Source organism: Lepisosteus oculatus, chromosome 14, assembly GCF_040954835.1.
Source record: "Lepisosteus oculatus isolate fLepOcu1 chromosome 14, fLepOcu1.hap2, whole genome shotgun sequence".
NCBI lineage: Eukaryota > Metazoa > Chordata > Actinopteri > Semionotiformes > Lepisosteidae > Lepisosteus > Lepisosteus oculatus.
Window position 1 is genome coordinate 5,113,689 of NC_090709.1, and position 18,052 is coordinate 5,131,740.

General features: G+C 43.9%; 1 protein-coding gene, 2 non-coding genes and 1 pseudogene across 3 annotated transcripts in view; 1 reads left to right on the forward strand and 3 right to left on the reverse strand.

Moving 5' to 3' along the window:
• LOC102695046 (zinc finger protein 721-like) overlaps positions 1–18,052 on the reverse strand; it is a 1,154,024-nt pseudogene that overhangs the window by 772,782 nt on the left and 363,190 nt on the right.
• LOC138242831 (zona pellucida sperm-binding protein 3-like) overlaps positions 1–18,052 on the forward strand; it is a 496,704-nt gene that overhangs the window by 379,570 nt on the left and 99,082 nt on the right. The window lies entirely within an intron of this gene.
• trnak-uuu (transfer RNA lysine (anticodon UUU)) lies at positions 850–922 on the reverse strand. Its single transcript has one exon. It is a non-coding gene; the product is annotated as a tRNA-Lys (tRNA).
• trnaf-gaa (transfer RNA phenylalanine (anticodon GAA)) lies at positions 8,718–8,790 on the reverse strand. The gene has a single exon. It is a non-coding gene; the product is annotated as a tRNA-Phe (tRNA).

Genomic DNA, 18,052 nt, shown 5'->3' on the forward strand with positions numbered 1-18,052 from the left:
ACAAATATGACTGTTCAAATTAATTCTATTGAAACTGATTTAATCGCGCAGAATGTACAACAACAAAACCATGATTCTTAACAAGGAGATACTGGGCAGCAGTGGGATTCCGACTCATGCCCTCGAAGAGACGGAGCTTTAATCCAGCTCCTTAGAGTGCTCGGCCGGGTTACCCTTGATAGCAGCTTTTCAGCACTTGTAGTCTGACTTTGTGGTGTTATTCTGCATGGAAGAGACTGCACCTCCTTTTTCTGAGATGCTTTCTCTCACTTGGTGAAATATTCACTTCTTTGGCCCTCTGAATATAGTTCTTCTGTTAAGCAGGCTTCAGACTCTGCTTATAGCACCCGTGTAGAGATTTTATTTTTACAGGAAGACGCATTCCGAAACGTATCTCTGTAGTTTTTTAAAAGCTTTGAACAGCGTATTTTATACAACGCACAAACAGTATTCTAAATTCACACGGCAGATCTGTGCAGCAATCGTACTCGATTTGACTGTGATTCTGAAATACTTCTAGCAAACATATTCAGGTTTCCTTGAACCTTTAATAAAAAAATTACTTTGCGATGTTCCGCAGATGTGCAGTGTGCCTTTCCTCTTGTCGTATTCAAGAGTACTCACTGCAGGAGCTCCTCACTGCGTGTCCTTTACTCTACTGTGATTTCTTTTAATTTATTTACGTGGAGTGTGGTGAGAAGATCACCTTGAACATTTTTGGTTTGTGAAAGGAAACACTAAAGAAAATACAAGTGATGAACATTTAAAATAACCACAGTACAGCTAGAAGAGGGAAAGATAAAAGACGATTTAGAATGACATTCACAATAGATTGAAGAAAAGCACAACCGCCCAAACGGGGACTTGAACCCTGGACCCTCAGATTAAAAGTCTGATGCTCTACCAACTGAGCTATCTGGGCTCTAGAAAAAACAAAGCCACTGCTGGGATCCTCGCAAATCACATGTCTCTTCTTGTGCCGAAGTGCAGTCATACCTGACCCATCTGGAATGACCACTGACAGACTTTATCCAGAAGCGACGGCACAACTCCCAGTAGAATGAGCGAGAAATACAGAACGACACGAGGAGTCAAGGGGCTCCCACAATTCATCTTTCCTCACATTACTGATTTTTTCACTAAGAATTTGACCTTTTCACAATCAGATTTTTTCGCATTTAATAAGATCTTTTAATCAACAACATTTAAGAAAGAAAACAAATGGAACATTTTTTGGAACAATAATAAAAAAAAACTTTCAATGTCTTGGTTGTATAAGTGTGCACACCCTTTATAAAGGGGGTAGCAACTGTGCTGAAATTTAACCAGTCACATTCCAGATCATGTACAAAGGTTATTTGCCTTTGCCAGACATCAATTGTATTGATTCTTATTAGTCCTATTTAATATCAGCTGATCACATATAACTAACCAATCTCGGAGAATGTACGTTCAAACTGCAGAGCTGAACCTGAAGAGAAATCCGACCGCTGATTGTCACCAAAGAATGTCGTTACAAATTATCTGCGGAGTTGTTTTACGTATCCGGCCACCTCTTTCCTTTCTACTTTGCAGTGAGCACAATTCTTTCAGTTTCTTCTCTTGTATTTTCCTTGCTATTTTACTGTCCCTTTCCCCCATGTGGAGATGGATCCACAACCGAAACCCTGTTTGCAGCCTGTGTTTCTGCAGCGTCAGTCTGTATGAGGAGAGGGTGTTAAACAGCTCCAGTGGCGCAGTCGGTCAGCGCGGTGCTTATACAGCAATGCACAGCAGAGTCATGCTGAGGTTGTGAGTTTGAGCCTCAACTGGAGCAGTGTGACCTGTGTATTTAGCTACTTGTTAAGGATTCGGCCAGTGAAACCGAAACCAAGTAATGAACCCACTTGCAGGAGCCGATAGAGACAAGTCGTGCTCCAAATACCGTAGACGAAGGAGAGAGCCGAGAGTCCAGGGGAAGCCAGAGATCCAAACTGAGAGAGAGCAACCGAAGCCGAGCCGTAATCCAAAAAACCTAGTAAGAGGGGAGAAACCAAAGTCGGAACCTGAATAGTACGAAGAGGTAGAAGGCGTAACGCAACTAAGTAGCTCGAAAGGCCAACCAATACTGAGCGAGGAGGTAGGGAAAGACTAGTGCTTAAATACAAGATGAGACGGAGGTGTTACCAGGTGATTATTTATTCTCATAACCCTTGCAGAAAAAGAAAAATTAGAACCTCATCCTCCCAGTGAGTCTCTGCTGCTGCTACTCTAAAGTCTATGGCATAATCCTGTGCAGACCTGCGGCCCTGGCGGATAGATGAGAGGCGGTAGGAGTCTTGTCCAGCTGAGGAACGACAAAAAAACCCCTTAAATTTCTCTAAAAAGAGATCATAGTCCTGTACCTCAGGAGCCCTGCGATCTAGTAGGACAGTTGCTCAATCCAGAGCACGGCCAGTTAACAGAGAAACTAATGTACGAAGGCAATCTTGTCTTGAGGAGAAAAAAAAAGTTTCCGGATGGAGCCTGAAAACCAGCGCACACTGTGCTAAGAAACCCCGACATCTCGTAGGGTTGCCGTCAAACCTGTCAGGTGGTGTAAGTGGAAGAGGTCGAGGAGCGGGTGTAGAAGCTGGCGGGGGCGGAGCCAAAGCGGCAGCTCCAGCGTTACTTTCACTATTACTGGTATGCGGCACTGCCGACAGGTGCGGTGAAATCTGTTGGACGGAAGCCTGTAACTGGAGTAAGGCTTGCCAGTATTGATCCAAAACCGAGCGAAATTCCTCTTGTTCTGCTGGGTCCATGTTAAGTGGCTCAGTATTCTGTTAAGGATTCGGCCAGTGAAACCAAAACCAAGTAATGAAGCCACTTGCAGGAGCCGATAGAGACAAGTCGTGATCCAAATACCGTAGACGAAGGAGAGAGCTGAGAGTCCAGGGGAAGCCAGTGATCCAAAGAGGGAGAGAGTAGCGAAAGCCAGACCGTAATCCAAAAAACGTAGTAAAAGGGGAGAAACCAAAGTCGGAACCTGAACAGTACGAAGAGGTAGAAGGCGTAGCGCAACTAAGTAGCTCAAAAGGAAAACCAATACTGAGCGAGGAGGTAGGGAAAGACTAGTGCTTAAGTATAAGATGAGACAAAGGTGTGGTGGTGAAAGCGTACACTGACAGGTAGACTAATGAACTAAGACTACGCCTTCTTCTGCCTCTTTCGTTGCCGGGAGGCAGGGATCGTAACATTACCCCCCTCTCTACGGGAGGCTCCCGAAGCCCTAGCGGGACGATTAGGTGAACAGTGATGGAAATCCCGGATCAGGTTTGAATCCAGTATACCCTTTTCTGGTACCCATGACCGCTTTACAGTGTAGGCAGGGAGTCCATCAATTACTCGAGGCGGTGGGGGTTTTTGTTGCGGTTTAGACAGAGTGGATCTGCGAAAGGGCTTAAGGAGGGAAACATGGAATGTAGGGTGAATCCTGAGGGTAGGAGGCAAGGCCAGCCGATAAGTTACAGGGGTAACCTGGCAGAGGACACGAAAAGGACCGATGAACCTGGGAGCAAGCTTGCCAGAAGGTTGCTTTAGAGGAAGTTTGCAGGTAGTTTGCAGACACATAGTCCACGTCGAAATCTGGGTATGGTTCCACGGTGCCGATCCGCCACGGTCTTCTGCCGAGCTGCAGTGTGAAGAAGGGCGGCTTTAGCCTTCATCCAGAAGTCCTGCAGGTTTGTGATATACTCCTGAACAGATGGAACTTCTGTGTCCGGCAGGGAGTCCAGGAAGAGAGGAGGCAGATAACCTAAGGCACACTTGAAGGGTGACATGCCAGTCGAAGGAGGATACAAAGAATGATGTTCATATTCTGCCCATGGAAGTAATGACACCCAGTTTTCTTGGGTAGATGAGATATATGCCCTTAAGTAGGTTAGCAGCTCTTGATTCATACGCTCAGTTTGACCGTTGGCCTGAGGGTGGTAAGCTGAAGTAAGCGAAACTGGGGCTCCCAGTGACTTACAGAAGGCCTTCCAAAATTGTGAAATAAACTGGGGGCCCCTATCTGAAACAATATTTTTAGGGATGCCATGAAGGCGGAAGATATGCAGTACGAACAGGTCTGCTAGTTCCTTAGCCGAAGGCAAGGAAGGTAGGGGAATAAAATGGGCAGATTTAGAGAACCGATCTACTACTGTCATGACTGTCGTGTATCCTTCCTTGGCTTGGTGGAAGGTCAGTAATAAAATCAACTGAGAGGTGGGTCCAAGGATGGTTGGGGATAGGTAAGGGTTGAAGAGGGCCTGCCGCCCTCATCCGAGAAGACTTAATTCGGGAACAGATAGAGCAGGCCTGGACATACTCCTTGACATCTTTAACCATGGTTGGCCACCAGAAGTCTCTAGAGATGAAATCCAAGGTACGTCAGAAGACAGAAGACAGAAGATCTGACTGGGGTTGAGACAAATAATTTGTCCGGAGGGCACTGAGGAGGTACAGTTTGTCCAGCCAAGGCGCGTCTAGCTACAACTTTTATGTCCCATCTGACAGCTGCCAGGAATTTACCAGAAGGGATGATGGGTTCAGGAAGCAGTTCAGCCTCAGGGGGGTCGTGGATCCGTGAGAGAGCATCAGCTTTGATGTTCTTAGAGCCTGGAGTGTAGGTGATAAGGAAATTAAATCTGGAGAAAAAGAGGGACCATCTGGCCTGGCGAGGACATAGACATTTGGCCGATTGTAAATACTCCAAGTTTTTGTGATCTGTGTATATCAAGAATGGATGATGAGCTCCCTCCAGCCAGTGCCTCCATTCCTCCAATGCTAACTTAATAGTCAGAAGCTCACGGTTACCAACATCATAGTTCATCTGTGCAGGGGATAACTTCTTAGAAAAGAAGGCGCAGGGGTGAAGAATTTGTTTTTCTCCATGACGTTGAGAGAGAACAGCGCCCACACCATGGCCAGAAGCGTCCACCTCAACAACAAAAGGCAAAGAAGGATCAGGGTATTTCAGGATGAGGGCAGTAGTGAACAGGTGTTTCATGTGCTGAAATGCCTCTTCTGCTTGAGGGGTCCATTTACCTTGTCTGGGTCCTTTGCGAGTTAAACAGGTTATGGGAGCAACCACCGAGCTGAAGTTTCAAATAAACCTCCTATAGAAGTTGGCAAAATCAAGAAACCGTTGTATGTGTTTAAGGTTCTTGGGTGTGGGCCAATCAGTAATTGCGGAGACTTTACTTGAGTCCATTTCCACCCCTTCTGGAGAGATGATGTAACCTAAAAAGTGAATCCTGGAAGCATTAAAAGTGCACTTCTCCAGTTTGACATAAAGTTTATTCTTTATGAGTCGGGAGAGAACTTCTCTGACATGGAGAACATGATCCTGGAAGGTATTAGAGAAAATTAGAATGTCATCAAGGTATACCAAGACAAACCTTTGTAGCAGATCACAAAAAATATCATTAATAAAGGTTTGAAATACTGCTGGGGCATTTACCAAACAAAAAGGCATGACCAAATATTCATAATGTCCATGGGTTGTCATGAATGCTGTCTTCCACTCGTCCCCTTCCCGAATACGGATTAAATTATAAGCCCCTCGTAGATCCAGTTTGATGAAGATCTTGGCCCCATGCACGGACTCAAGCGCTGCCGGAATTAGGGGCAAAGGGTACCGGTTCTTAATAGTGATCTCATTAAGGCCACTATAATCAATACAGGGACGGAGCCCACCATCCTTCTTTTCCACAAAAAAAACTGGCACAAGCAGGAGAAGTGGATGGGCGTATAATTCCAGCCTTCAGAGAATCTTGTATATATATTTTCAGGGCCTCGGATTCCATATTGGAGAGTGGAATATACGACCTTTAGGAGGAATAGTTCCTGGCAAAAGGTCGATGGCACAGTCATAATGTCGGTGGGGTGGGAGAGCCAAGGCCTCTTGCTCATTGAAGGCTTTCTGTAGATCAGAATATTGGGGGGGGGGGGTATCGTAGGAACACCAGAGGGGGGCATTTCCATGAATGCAACTCTTACAACCTTGCAGACGACAGCAACTACCAATACTAGTGTAAATAGTCTAACAGTATATCCATAATAAGCACTAATATTAACATGAATACTAGCATTAACATTAAAACTACCAGTTGTACTCTCACTAATATTAACATGAATACACTAGTATTATTATTAGTAGCTGTCCGTGACGTCACACTGCTGTTTGTGACGAAGGCGAGACACCTAGCCGGGCACAGTGACTCGGCGCGTGTCGCCATTGTTACCATACTTGTGATTTGTAAACAAATGGAAAATGCATTTTAACTGTTACTTAAACAAATTTATCAACTTGGAATATAATTATCTAGCTCTAGGATTAAATTCCTAAATAATAATTTGAATAACCATTCTTTCGGATTGAACATTATTAACACTAAACGCACTATGGTACTGTAATTGATCGATACAGGCGGTATTGACAGTTTTCTAGATATTTAAAACAGGGTCAAGAAATGGAAACGAATCAGTACTCACCAGTCGATGAAGCTAATCGTTTATTCTACGGTTCTTCAGTTGAATTAATAGGTTGTCAATAGATAAGTGATCAATAACTCTCCGCAGTGCGCTCTGCGCACCTCCCGCGGTCTCGCTCGCTGATCCCGGCGCTCTGGCTGGTGTCTCTGACGTCACAGTGCTCTTTCTGACATAAACAGATGCAGCCATTCAAAACAAGTGGGCGGTACCGAATTATTTTGCGGTGGGCTTTACGCAGTCCACCGCGAGTTACCGTAAATTATCCTATAATACCGCAAAAAATAATAGTATCCGGAATTTCCGCAAGGTGGAGCTAATGAAGCTCAACCTCTCATGTTTGAGCTGTCGCCATCAAAGTCTTTAATGAAGATATTACTAATAGTATTAATAATGAATGACCTTGGAGAAGCTGTAAACTCAAAGTATTGCCCTGGTCCACATTCTTTTTTTCATTGACCGTTTTTGTAAAAGTAACACCACAGCATTTTGCAATCACACATTTGTTTCCAATCATGCAAAGTACAGTATTTTTTGAGAATCGATTCACCATGCCTTTCACATGCTCATAAACGAGATTGATTTAGGAACATAACATATTACTGTATCAGTATGTATATGTATATTTAATGTCTTAACTGTGCCCCTTTAAGTATTGAATATTTATATGGAATTTTACCACTGAAGGGAAATCTTAGTACCTGAGCATAAAAAGAATAGGAGCATACTGTAACGCGTGTGAAGGCCATAAACGATATTAATTTTGGAACTTAAACATACAGTATATGGCTGGTCTCGGTACTTTAAAGAAAACATACACACCAGTATTCCATTTCTCCCTAAACATTTTAAGCATCGAAGTCTTTAACTAACGTGATACCGGAGTCAACAAGCATACTTTTAGAATTTGATTAAAAGGGAATATAATATGGAATCGCATATCTAAAGAAATTAAGAACGATATAATTATATTCATGTACCGCAACACAAGAATAGTACACGCTGTACATTGTCTGTTGATAATGTTTGTGTAGTGCTTTTTCAGCACTCTGGCTGTGACCTTGCTGGTGGTGCTGTGGGTTAGGTTCCTGACTTCCCTGTTGCAATGTCTGTGATCAAATCCCACTAAAGCCATGACTATTTAAAACATTTCTTTGAAAAAATGAAACGTTTCCCTTGGTCAGAGATTAAATAAAACCTCACTCGCACCAAACAAATTTATATTTCTAAATATAAATATTTCAAAATATCACAACATGATTGAATTTAAGTCATTTTAATAACAATGAATAGTCACCTAGTGGTAGTGGTAAAATTCCATATAAATATTCAATGCTAAAATGGGCACAGTAAAGACATTTACTGTAAATCTTTCTACGACCGACCAACGGACCACGAGTGCCCCTGTCGGTCAACCAATCACGTACCGCGGTGTTTTGCGTCAATTACCTCCGGCACTTTGAATGGCTGCATCTGTATAACATCTCCAAAAAAAAAACACACCGGGCTTTGAAGAGAGGCGATTCATAACAGCTGGAGAAGGTGTAATATTTGTGTGCGTCAGCAGTGAAACTGCATGTTAATTGAGGAGGGCTGAGCGGGGAATAACGGTTGCTCAGGGTCACAGGTCATAGTGAATTTAGGAGCTAACTGGATCGGAGTTACAGGTTAAATAATAAAGAGTTTGTTTGAGTGTCACATCTTCGTCCTGGGTTCTTAATTTTTACACTATACGTGTAGGAGAAACAAGACAGTGTGTGTGTGTGCCCAGGTAATTCTGGGAGACAGATCGAATCTGGGCTAAAAGAGAGGGGGCTTAGCCCTCTTACATTTGCTAGTTCAAAGTTGTACAACCCATTTGTATCTGCTAGGCCCTGGTGAATTGCTGCAAAATGCTGAAATAACCTCTCGGCTCCTTGGTTGTCATTTCGTCAAACGTGCGTTTGGTACAAGAGTGCATGAAGGCACCGGAAATACATTTGGAACAAATGACCGTTGGCTCAAGACCTCTGTGAAGTAAGGGAGCGTGCAAAAAGAGGTTGTTTCCACATGGTCTCAAACCGGGGACCTTTCGCATGTGAAGCAAACATGATAACCGCTACACTACGGAAACCTGTAGGAACTGCTGCTGGTGTCTCGCTTGCGTTTCGGGCTGAGAAAGGGAAGCATCACTTTGGCCAGGGGGCGCTGGAGAGAGGAACAAAGGGCGCGATGAAACAAAATGCCAAAACCCGGGATCAAACCAGGGACCTTTAGATCTTCAGTCTAACGCTCTCCCAAATGAGCTATTTCGGCGGTGCGGAGAGCCCACGGCCACCTGCTCCAGCCTTCCTGTGTTGCGGCATGAGCGCACCAAGAGGAGCGGGAGAGTGTTGCAGGAACGTCACTCAGAAGGAAAGCCACCCAGCTGCGCCCTCTGAGCTCTGTCCAGCGCATCTTCCTCGCATGGACTCCTGCCTGCGACGGGCAGGAAACAATTAGCTAGAACAGAACAACACCCCATGGGTGTCTCATGACCACACCTTAGGTTGTGACACATGCAGGTGTGAGGGGTTGCCGGGCTACTTTGGAGCAGAGCTTGGGCGGAGGGGGGGCGGGAAAGCAGACAAAGAGGTGACACCTCAAGGTCTGCACGATCACAGCTCTCCGCCGCCCCAGGCTTCCGCTCGATAAGCTACTGGACACACCCGCCCCTCCTCACACAGACCGTGGAAAAGCCCCCGAGTGGGAGGGCTCTCTCTTCCTCCCAGGAGCTCTTGGACACGACGCACAGACAGAGCGCGGGGAGCCGCCGCCTGCAAACACGGCTCCAGGCAGGATTCCACTCCGCAGGAGCCGCAGAGCAGAGGAGATGGGGGCAGCTTAGATCCAGTGCAGAGACCTGATCTGTTGTTGCTGTGTACGCTGTCCTTTCTGTTCTCGGGGTAGGACATCAGGAAGCACATTGAAGCGCTGCGACATGCACTGTACAGATCCCGCCACTACTGGGCCCGATTTCCCCGGATTGATACCGGGCGGAAACAGGCCCGTTTCGTTTGTTGCCACGCACACTGTTTGGGGATTCGCCTAGCGCTGTGATCGAACAGACCCACTCACCTCTTAGTGTGGCGGGATCTGCACAGTGGATGTCGCAGCGCATCCTGCTTTCACTTCAATGCATGTCCTGATGTACCCTGGTCTCCCGCGTGACAGGTGGGGATATTTGCCACTATACTAACGAGGAAGACATCGCTCTCTGCTTAGTGTGTAAAACACTTACTTGCAGCATTGTGGGTGATGTGGTTTAAATGCTATTGGTTTGTGAACAGAATACCCCTATCCAAGTACATTGTGCCACATTAAATAAACACACGAGAAAAAGAGATTCAGAACGCAAAGCTGTGTCAGTGTTCTGTGTAAAAAATCGGTTTGAACATCATGGGAGCTGTTTTTAATAAGCTGCTGAGTAAAGAATATTTTAATCTTCCTGCTGTCAGTAGTATTGTGAATATAGTTGACTCTTACCCGAATTAAAACAGAACGTAAAGGAAGGGTTTCAGAATTCAGACAAAGCTTTACTCCCGTGCTTACAGTCTGACTAATTGGAGACTGCGCTATTCTGTTGCCTATGGTCATATACGGGTTTTTCGCATGAAGCCATATTGAACAGTATTTCTCGCGTTGTGAACTTGTGCACACAGCGGTCCCACGGGATCTAGTTAGTGCGTAATTACGCATCGATGAAAAACCGGAGGTTTAAAAAAAGATAATTAGCTCACTGATACTTTGATGTAGAGGCTGTGGAAATATCCACGTCGTGGTCTTTTAAATGCATTTGGTTTGAAGGCGTTCTGTGCTTCCGTTGCGAAGATATGGACAAAAGAATATTCGTGCTTGGTCAAACAAATGTCATATAAACGAAAAAGACCATCCTGAGACTCAGCCCGGACAACCACGGAACGGCCAGTGTGTCCGAGTGCCAGAACTTTCCTTTGTTCTAAGAGTCTAGAGCGGAGGTTGCCAGAGAGTAACCACAGGATCCACCCGAGCAGGCCTCGTGAACAGGTCGGAACTGTGGACAGCTGAATCACTATTCAGAACTAGCTCTTCATCAGGAACGAACCGGTCCACTTCCTGACTTGCTGGGACTCACAGTCATCTTTTCTCCTGTGTGCAAACTTTGCTAGTTAAAGCCAACACTAACTAGCTGGTCAGTGAGCATCAGCAGCGCACCGTCACAAGCCGCACAGCACAGCCTGGCACCGAGCCAGAGAGCGCGGATTGGACAGCAACAGCCTGCAACTGTTTCTTTGTGCCCGCAGGAGATCTGAATCCCCAGAGATTGGATGAGTATTCAACTTCAATGCATTACAGCTCGAGAATTCAATTGTTATCCCAAACAGTTGATATCAATTTAATTCCTAAGAGTTATGTACTTGTTTTGAGTATCTAATGTAGAAGTTGTAACCAAGTTCAATTACGAAATGGTCTAAATGAATGATATACTGAACGTATGTCCTCTTGATATATGTAACTCTTGGTAACTGACTGAATATATACCCTTTGTATTCTGATAACCCTCTCGATAAGGTCTGTTAGGTTTATATGCATATTCCATATATTAAGAAATGTATCCTCGTGTATTAGTACCTGTGTGTGTGCATTGTTTGAGTTATATCGCATGGTTGGATTCTAAAGCCATTAAAAGAATCATTTTGTGATTTACTGCTACAATTAATAATTGTCCCAGTAAATGCCCAAACCCTACAGAACTGGTGCCTTCAGAGAGCACACTACATAGTGATGACATCTTTCTGTATGATCAGGACAGGAGCTGCAGGTCCACTGTGTTGTGGCTGCAGTACAATTTTAGCTTATTATTATAATACTTTTTAACAGCGACATATTCTTAAGATCACAAGGTGTTTACGATATTATTTCAGTATTAAGCTGTTACTACATTCGGAACTGTCCCATAGGATTCAGTGTTCCATTAGTTTGGCACTAAACTGCTTAGTCTATTGCAGGAATTGTACTTAGTCCTGTCCTGTAGTGTCATCTAGAGAGCAGCAGCTGTTTCCTTGGGCTCATTGCAATTGGGAACATTGTGATTATTGAGCAGGGGACTAAAGTCAGCAGACGAGCGCGTTGCAAATCGGTAGTAATCTGGCGTACAGAGCTGCATGCTAATCTCTGGATCATCTCCAGTTAATGCGATGCTGTTGTAGCGGCGAGGCTTATTAATAAGGCAGAATTAAGTGTTTCTGAGCTTCCCAAATGAGGCCCCATTTCTCTGTTCATCTCTGAGGTGCAGCCACAGAGAAACCATTCATGCAAGATCTTTTCTTTTGATAAGGACAGCTCCCAAAGGGGGATGCACTTAGCTAAGCCTGGCTATCATGATCAATGGTCATCCATTGGTGCCTATCTGTCTAGGGAGTGCCAGTTGGACATCTGGACTGCATTACTAAGTGTCAGGACTAAGTGACTCCTATCTCACCTTGATCAACCAATCAGGAACTGGTAGGGCCGAGTAACCCACGTGGGACTCTGATGCCCATGGAACTTTCAGCCAATCAATAAGCTGAAGTTCCTCCAGGTAAAAACAGGCAGCACAGAGAGCCTGAGAGATTCAGAAGGAGAGATTCAACAAGATTCAGTAAGATTCTGGAGAGGATTCTGTGGACTGTTCTAAAGGGAATTCAAAGGAGAATTCCAGGGCAGGACGGCCCAGGAGCAGAAGGCTCCCAAGGGCAGGACATTCTCGCAGCGCGCCTCCTGACCATCCTGAGACTCAGCCCGGACAACCACGGAACGGCCAGTGTGTCCGAGTGCCAGAACTTTCCTTTGTTCTAAGAGTCTAGAGCGGAGGTTGCCAGAGAGTAACCAGCAGCAGGCCTCGTGAACAGGTCGGAACTGTGGAAAGCTGAATCACTATTCAGAACTAGCTCTTCATCAGGAACGAACCGGTCCTCTTCCTGACTTGCTGGGACCCACAATCATCTTTTCTCCTGTGCACAAACTTTGCTAGTTAAAGCCAACAGTGAACATCAGCAGCGCACCGTCGCAAGCCGCACAGCACAGCCTGGCACCGAGCCAGAGAGCGCGGATTGGACAGCAACGGCCTGCAACTGTTATTTTGTGTCCGCAGGAGATCTGAATCCCCAAAGATTGGATGAGTATTCAACTTCAATGCATTACAGCTCGAGAATTCAATTGTTATCCCAACCAGTTGATATCAATTTAATTCCTAAGAGTTATGTACTTGTTTTGAGTATCTAATGTAGAAGTTGTAACCAAGTTCACTTTACGAAACGGTCTAAATGAATGATATACTGAACGTATGTCCTCTTGATATGTGTAACACTTTGTAACTGATTGAATATATACCTTTTGTATTCTGATAACCCTCTCGATAAGATCTGTTAGGTTTACATGCATATTCTATGTATTAATAAATGTATCCTCGTGTATTAGTACCTGTGTGTGCACGTTGTTTGAGTTATGTCGCATGGTTGGATTCTAAAGCCATCAAAAGAATCAACTTTGTGATTTACTGCTACAATTAATAATTGTCTCAGTAAATGCCCAAACCCTACAGAACTGGTGCCTTCAGAGAGCCACTATGATTACATATTTGGCGTCCCTGAACCGGTTTTCCCTACACTGTTCTTACCTTGCAATTGACCCAATCTGACTACTGACACCAACCCTGTTATTACAAAGAAACTTCTTGTGTACCTACCGTGATACATAAATTTGGTGGAGAGGTTTGGCAGCCCATATTCAGTCAAAGATGTGTGTGCAGATCACTGTGATATATAGGCATCAACAAACTGACAAATACAATATTTAATGTTTAACTGATAAAGCCCAAATGAACCAAACCTGTATAAATTAGTGGTGGAAAGGAGTCTTTATATATAGCAAAAGGTCTCTGATCCTTTGGTAAGAACTATGGGTATATAACCCATTGTCCTCAATATTAGAAATGAATCCTTGAGCATTGCCGTTGTACCAACGTTTCTCAAAAGTGCTGCCATTACCATTGTTCCATAAAATCCTAACATTACCTGTCTTGCATAAATTGTAGAACATGCCATCACATTTCAGTTGCTTCTCAGTAGCAGTTTGATCTATTATCACCCTACTCCCCACATCATAACCTTCGCTCTTCTAATTCTAGTCTCCTAACTGTCCCCCAAGCCTGTCTACACTGTATGGGTGACAGGGCCTTCTGCTGTTATGCCCCCAAGCTCTGGAACTCTCTCCCCAAGGATACCAGAGTCACCTTCCCTAAACTCCTTCAAATTCAGACTCAACACCTTCTTCTGTAGAAGAGCCTTTACTGAACTGGTTCTATTCTTTACCCCTCTGCTTCTTCTTTTCTCCTCAATCTATTGGAATTGTTTTATCCTGTGTATTCTAATTGTAATTTTGTCAAGTGCTTTGAGAAGCCACCTTCGGAACCATTATATAAAATAGTTTATTCTAAATCCTTGAAACTTTAATAGGGCACTGCAGTAGGGCTAAAAATTGACAGCCTTAGTGGGCCATCATGATTTGTGCAAATTATAGGTAGTCACAAAGGAAGACTAGGATTCACTTGAAATCCATGACACGGGACACTGAAACAGTGGAGAGGCTTTGTGTAGTAAGAGTTCAGTCTCAATCTACACCATCTGTGCTGCTGGTAGAGGTAGTTGTGAACACCTGTCTTCCGGATCAAGTACTGGGATCTCCAGTCTCAATCCTAATACTTCTCATGACTGTCCACTACCACTGCTGTGAAACCAACACCCATAAGACAAGACCTCCGAGATTCTAACTGTACCATTATTCACACACCAGTATTGTTCCTCTGCTAAGGAAGGAAGGCCTACTTTACACCAAGCCCCTGTTGACAATTCCTTCCTTGTGTTTATTTTAGTCAGTTTGTGCAGCCCAGAATAGGACATCAGATCTCACTCTTACTGGGCACTACAGTAGCAACTCACTCCATAACCACTACACCTCTCGGAAACGGGAGGATTTCCAGTATATTGAACACCTCTGTCTCTCCCACAGTAAAAAAAAAAAGTCACAATGACCTGCCCAAGGAATAGTGCGGCCATCTTCCCCCAGTACAATGCTTTATAACTACAGCCATTTTCAGTCCTCATTGGCAGCAATACAGGAAGCATTCTTGAAAGTGGAACACCCACAAATACAGTACTTTAATTTATTAATGGGTCTCACTTCCCTTGAATTCCTCCACCCCATTCAAACCTGTAAACCATAAAGAAACAAGGGCAGGCAGAAGGGTCTTTCACAGCTTTATTGAAATGTTGCCATTACAAGGCGACTGGAGGCAGGAGAGTCACAAGGGCCAGGCTGGAGCCTTCATTCAGGCACCTGGGGAGAAAGAAGAACAATCCAGCTGAACTGCAGGACACCCACCCCTACAGGAGCTCCTCCTGCCAGACCCTACCTGTCCCCGTTTCCACCAGGGAGTTACAAAAAAACGCGCTATGGTATCGCAGAATTCCGGCTAAGTAACTCAGAATTTTAACTTTATCTCTCACATTTGCGACTTCGAAATAGCCCATATTTCATTGTCTGTTCTTTTGTTATTGTAACGGATTCGGGTTCTAGGGCTTGTGCCCTCGCCGCTCCCACCCTACTTCGTGCCTCAAACCCCGTAATGGCTCAAACCCAGGTCTTGCTGGCTAGAACCCGAATCCGTTACAATAACAAAAGGACAGACAATGAAATATGGGCTATTTCGAAGTCGCAAATGTGAGAGATAAAGTCAAAATTCTGAGTTACTTAGCCGGAATTCTGCGATACCATAGTGCGTTTTTTTGTAACTCCCTGGCGGAAACGGGCTTTCATACATTTCAAGTAGTCTGATCAGTGCAGGACAAGTTAATGTAGAATCATTACTATGTGTGTCTCTTGTTTGTATATAAATGAATGTCTTTGACAACTTAATGTTAGTTTTTAATTTAGTTTTACGATGTAGGTCATGCGTTAACATATGCACGAGCATACGAAATGTCTCACTCCTGATTCAGCTCATGCTCCATAGGAGAGAAGAGATTCCTCCTGCTTTTCGTACAATCATATCAGAACAGAAGCCCGTGTCGCCCAGCTCTGATTCAAGAGCGACTCGCATCTTCAGCCCTTTTTTTATTCGTGATCCTAATTTTCTTTAGTTATGATCAATATTGAACTTTTTCTAAATAAAACGACAATAATCAAACATGCAGGCAGACTTTTAAAAAGTATTAGGAGCTGACAGGGTGCCCCTTTGGAATAGTTGTCAGAAAATGTGAGAAAAGGAAAGGTACGTAAGCTCTCACACACAGCATTAGAGATTGGCATCTGATGAAAAAAACAACTACCTGTCTCCCCAGCATTTAAAGGTGCTGTTGTTTTGATTTTACATATTGTTAGCATTTTAATGAATTGTTAAAAGATTGATACACAAATCGCTAAATAAGAAAACGTAAAAACCCTAGCTGTAAGCAATTGGCCATTCATATTCCTGAATTTTAAATCCCTGTGTTTTTCTGTATCCGAATGCCTGGTGCAGCTAATTTGAAAGCAGAGTCTACCATTTACTGTATTGCAGAAGCGTATTGTTGCCACCAAGGAAAAAAAAATCCTGAGTTTACAGGAGTAAAGGAGGAAACAAATGCAAACACCGTTTAGAAAAAACACACACGTCTCAGGCCTTAACCATGACAAGAATGGAATTTGAACCTAGATGAGCAGAGCACAATGGATTAGCAATCCAAAAACTCCTGACTCCTGTTTAATTTTCTTTTCGCTTGCTTGATTTGTAGTACGCTCCTCAATCCTTACAACCGATAAACAAAACGGCTTCATGTGCCACAGCATTCTGCTGCAGGTACGGGTTGCACCGTGTATTAGGCGAACCCGAATTAAATATTTCAAATATGTGAAGAATTTCATGAAAAAGATCACAGCCAATGTCAGCAAATCGGAGCCTGTAGGCAGCTTCAACAGAACAAAACGATCTGAAGCCGCAATTCTTTCATAGAGTGTATTGTGACACTCTAACCACACTGTTGCTTTTAGTGCTACTTCTGCTGCCGTTGGTTAAAACTCTACTCAGCGGGCAAGTAAAGGTGTACAAGGAATAGACTACTTTGAGCCATCCAAATTCCATTATGTGAATTTAAGCTTTTTTTTAATTAATAATAGCATTAGTAATACAATGCGTGCTCAGAAATGTTACTTATTAGCTTATGAAGCAACAGTGTTTCAACAATTTGCGGTCTTCAAAAAGTAAACGCTGAAGTTTTTATACTTCCTTGTGAGCAGATCACCTTTGATTTAGAAAAGGAAAACTTACTCCCCTGTTGCTTTCATTGCAATATCTGAATCGAGACCCAAGTGCTAAGAAAGCTGAATAACGCAAAAGACATATTCCCGATTTTAATTTAGATACACATTTTCTAATGCAGCTTTCATTACAAGACAGTCTATTTCTCGAAAGCGTGTTATGTAAATAAGAGGAAAAACGAAAATATATGCGACCCACTATGCCTTCCTCCAAATCTTTTTCTAGATCTCTTCGTCATACCTTCTCTTCCTCCCTGGGCCACTTGCCCGCTTCTCTCACTAAACCAGCATTCCGTCTCTTTAAAGCTATCTGTTCCAAGACCAGGCTTTCTAACCACCTTCTATTCCTTTACAGATGTCGTCGACATAATATCATCCATAAAGGATTTCGCCTTAAATTTAATACCTTTTCTTTTGACTCTGATACCACCCAGAGTAACACTCAGAGACTTCTAAAACAATTTTCTAGGAAACTAATGCTCTCTACCATTTTCTCCCTCAAAAAACAGATTATCCTTTCCAACAACAACATCAAAGAGGCTAAGGAATTTCTACGGCTGACAGCTCCACATCATCTTCCCTTCATAACTAACCTCATTAGATCTCTCAACTCTAAACTCTACCAGTTTCTCACTACAGAGAAGGACAAAAAACTCAGTCATCTTCTACAGAAGAAAACCATCAACACCCCGAACACCCTCACCAACCCTAACCTTGTTGTCACCATACCTTCTGACCTTTCCCTTTCACAGGATGAGCGATCCCTCCTCAGCAAAGGGCTCAGTTTTGTACCAGTTCCCAGGAAACTGGACATCACCCAGACCAATGTCGACCTTAACCGCTTTTACCGCAGGATCCGTCTCAGAGCACATTTTGCCGACAATTTCTCTTCACAGGCAGCTGATAACAACCTGGTTATTGATGTCATTAACAACATTAATCCCAAACAGAGCTGTTGGACTCCCTCCTCTGGCCGTTTACCACCAGTTGATTATTTCATCAACCAATGCACTAATCAAGCTCCCAAGGCACTCCCTATACCCAGTAAACATAGGTCTAACCTCACCCAAGGAGAAAATCAGGCTCTCCAGTCTCTCCGCAACAGGGATGATATTGTCATCAAACCAGCGGACAAAGGAGGTGCTGTTGTGGTGTGGCGTAAGGATCTATATATCTTTGAAGCCTCTAGACAACTAACTGACACTTCTGCCTACCTCCCTCTCCA